Source organism: Alexandromys fortis, unplaced genomic scaffold (assembly GCF_014885135.2).
Source record: "Alexandromys fortis isolate MF-2015 unplaced genomic scaffold, M_Fortis_MF-2015_v1.1 scaffold_121, whole genome shotgun sequence".
In the NCBI taxonomy this organism is placed as follows: Eukaryota; Metazoa; Chordata; class Mammalia; order Rodentia; family Cricetidae; genus Alexandromys; species Alexandromys fortis.
Window position 1 is genome coordinate 2999642 of NW_026068037.1, and position 4066 is coordinate 3003707.

Here is a 4066-nt window from a genome sequence, read left to right on the forward strand (position 1 = left end):
AGGCCTTGCCCCTGGCCACCTCCAGGTGCTCCAACTATAGGCTAAAGGGTCCAGCCAAAGAAACACATCCTGACCTTGAAACCAGAGCCAAAAAAAAAAAAAAAAAAAAAAAAAAAAAAAAAAAAGAGAGAGAGAGAGACAGAGAGAGAGAGAGAGAGAGAGAGAGAGAGAGAGAGAGAGAGAGAGAGGGGGGGGGAGCAGTGAAAGAAACACACTTTGGCCCAGAAACCAGAGCCAAAGAAGCATACTCTGCTCCTGACGAATTCAGCACAAAAAATAACCAGTTCCTGAGCAGGTAAACCAACCAGTCCTTGAGCATGAAATCCAGCCAATCTGTGAGTTTGCTCAAGCTCAGTGATTGAAATCTGACCAATTCCCACCCTGAAAATCTTCGCTCTGGGAAAACCCCATCCCTAAGAAGCCCTATAATAAGCTTTTTTCCATGCTGAACTGGAAGCTGCCTTTCCACCTTGGCAGAGGCCCTCAGCCTCCTAATTCTTCCCTCCTTAGAAATCTCTTGAATGAGGTTTGAGTAACCTTGTGCCTAAGTGGCGCTAAGCAGAAAAGTTACAGTTTCCACCAGAGCCAGAGCAGGGCAGAGCAGAGCTGAGAAGAGCTGTAACAACTTCCCTGGGGAAACCCTCCCCTGGGGGAAACCCTCCCCTGCTGGAGTAGAATTATTACACTGGGGAAACCCTCCCCTGCTTATGGTGGTGACTTTGTGGTATTTCTTGGCTCCCAACTGCCAAGATTCCTTTCCAATATAGCTACAATGCTTACACACCAACCACTAGGCCTTAGCCTTGAGGAGCTCCAATAACTAGGCCCCATCTCCAGGGCTAGGCCCCACCCCCAGACTTCCCTGTTGGCTGTAATGGCAGTTCCCAGTACCTTGAGGCAGGAGGATGGCCAGGCCCTGCCCTTCTGAAGAAGAAAAAAAAAAAAAAAACAAAAAAAAAACCTGAGACTAGGCCACATCCCTTTAATCCCAGGCCACCCTAGAAAGCTACACACCTACACACACACACACACACACACACACACACACACACACACACACCAAGAAACCCTATATAAAGTCTGCCTGCTGCTTCTAGCCTGAGCTGAGGTATCCACCTCCCTCTTGTGAGCTTTGTTGTGCAGGGTGCTTTCCTCTCAGAGCAGTAACACTTACACCTTCCTTCCCTCCCTTCCTCGCCCCTTTCCCTTCCTTCCCTCCTTCTGGGAAAACAAAACAAAACACCAAAAACATACTAGAGAATCAATTTTTGTAAGAAAAGCTACAAAAAAATATCCTGGAAGTCATGCTGGGTGAAACCCATCCGCCGCAGGGCCACGATCAGAGGCTGTTTCTAGCAGCTCTGTGTGAGAAGGGCTGGGGTAGCATCCTTGTTTGGCCAGGTCAGCCTGGCTTCTTCTCCAGAGCCGGGTGAGCTGGAGGGCACTGATTTCATGACGTATCCCCTTTTTCTTTATCTTTTCCCCTTATAATTTTTCACGCTTCCTTGAGAAGGAAAGCAGGGAACAGGGTACTTTCAAATGATCCCTCTAATTTCTGCCACTCATTCAGATAGCTGCAGGGAGTTTCTTTACTTTAAATTTTTGAGTGCGTCATTTTTTTTAAACATGCATTCAGGCACCTTCATTTTATTTTTTTTTGTACCGCATGCGATGTTATACATATGTTCATACATAACTGTTCCTGTGTATTTATGTATATACACATATTTCTATGTATCTATGTATAAACACATAAAGAACAAAAATAGTAATATGTGAATAATATAAAATTATATTACCTAGATCTAAAATGCCGTATTTTATAGAAAAAGCTTTAGTAATTGCCCTAAAATAATTCATAAATAATAATATGAGGGTTTGATTAGAAAGTAGAACTGGGGCTGGGGGAGCGGGTCAGTCAGCAAAGACCTGCACTGCAAACATAATGCCCTAAGCTCACTTTGCAGAACCCAGGGCAGTGCACATCAGCAGATGCATGGAACACGTGTTAGGGATGCAGAGCCTGGAGGCTCCCGGTCTGGCCAGCCACGTACGTATGCACACATGCATACACATGCAGGTGTTCACGCATACAAAGGAAACAGCACAGAGTGGGCAGGAGCAGAGGGCTCCGTATCTGCCTTCACTGTGGGTTTGCATCCCTGGGACTCTCCTCAAGGCACAGCTGAGTCAGAGCCCCTGCGTCCTTTCTGGAGGAAAGGAATTGCCCTGGCTAGCTGGGGCTGGGGCATGGCAGGAGTCCTCTGTTGTAGCCTGGAAACTTAAGGAAAAACACACATCCTGGTTCCAGGCAGAAGTCCTGGTTTGTGATTTCTTTTTTCTTCTTCTTTCTCCTTCTTTCTTCTCTCTACTCTTTGAAGAATGTCTGTGTTGTTACCTGTGGCAGGCTCGGAACACTCGCATGTGATTTTGCTGATTGCTCTGTCCTTAGAGACAGCGCGTTTTAAATCCCATCTGCTAGAGCAGCTCTGGACTGTTGGGAAGTTAGAACCCCTCTAAATAGAATTCCCCAGGGCCAGCTCCGAGGGAAGGTCTGAAAAAAGCCACAGGGCGACTGAATGGCGCATACACAGGAAACAGACAACAGAATGGGGGGAGGGGGGCATCCTTTTCCCTTGCTTTTCTTACAAGAGACAAAAAGGCAGCACAAATATGTTTGTATCTGATGCATTGTTTCTATTCAGGGGGTGCTATCATTTCAATGCCCCCCTTTTTGAAAACATACCCACAGTCTCTGAATTCCCATTAATGCAAAGTTCAGATAAAGCTGATGAAAAGCATCTGCCATCTTGATAGTTGCCATGGCAGATGGCGCCAGCCTTTATGCTTTTATCAGTATTAGTATCAGAACGCACTTTGTGTTCCAAGCTGAGATAAAAATCATTGCAGCCGTACCTGGAAGAGGCCGTACCGCTGCAAGCCCTGCCACTCTGCATCATGAGAGAGCAGCTTGAAAACCAACCACACACACACGATCCGTGTTTGTTTCTGCTGGGTGCTAGTTGCAAGCTTTGAAGATGGTGGTGGTGGGGTTCTAACAAGCTGGCGTTTCTTCTGCCACTGCCACCTAGAGATGTGTGAAGAGTTACATCCTCAGCTATCACGACTGCCAACCAACCCTGCTGTGATGTCCAAGAAGGGGCATTCCATGTCTGTGCTGGGCACCAGGAAAAGTCCACAAAGCAGAGGCGCGGGTGCCCGGGCCGGGAAAGCCTGTGCCCGGCATTGTGCTTCGGTTCTGCAGCAACAAAGCAGAGGCGCGGGTGCCCGGGCCCGGAAAACCTGTGCCGGGCAAGCCTGTGCCCGGAATTGTGCTACGGTTCTGCAGCGCCCCTCAGTCAAGCACTTCCTATCACTCTTATTGACTGTCCACGGCACCCACTACCGACGGATTCTCCCAAAGCTTGCCGCCCTGCTTTAGTTGTGGGTGAAATTATTTTTAGTAGTATTGTGGCTTGATAAATAAAGGTTGTGTGATCTTAAGTTATTATGCAAATGTTACCAACACAGCCTGGTGAACCATTTGGCTGGTTCACGGGGTGGGGGCGAGCAGGACCAGAGAGGAGGCAAACAGGGAGTGGTCCTGGCTCAAGTATGCATATGTATCTATATGACATTAATTACAAGGGCTGGGAGAACCTAGAGCTGGCTGCACCAGTGTCAGGCACCCCCAAGAATGCCTTAAACATGTTTAACAACAAACAACAACAAAATAAAACAAAAATATATCCAAATAGACTTTCTTCTCTTTCTCTGGGTATGAGAACTGGATTTGGAGCTGAGCCTCAGATAGTGGCTCTGCTGTATGCTGGCTAATTGTAGTCTCCATCATCTCCAAGAATACCCATGAAGATGGAGTGAAATAATGTGTGTAAAATACAGATATCAATGTTCCGTAGCTGCCAGGGATTACCAGTGCTATGAAAATTGCTTTAAGGGGATGTGTATCAAAACCTGCCTCTCTGGCAGCATCTGCCTGTGTGGTCACTTGATTGCTGTGTGGTCACTTGAAGCGCTCAACAACCTTGATTTCAGCACAGCTGAA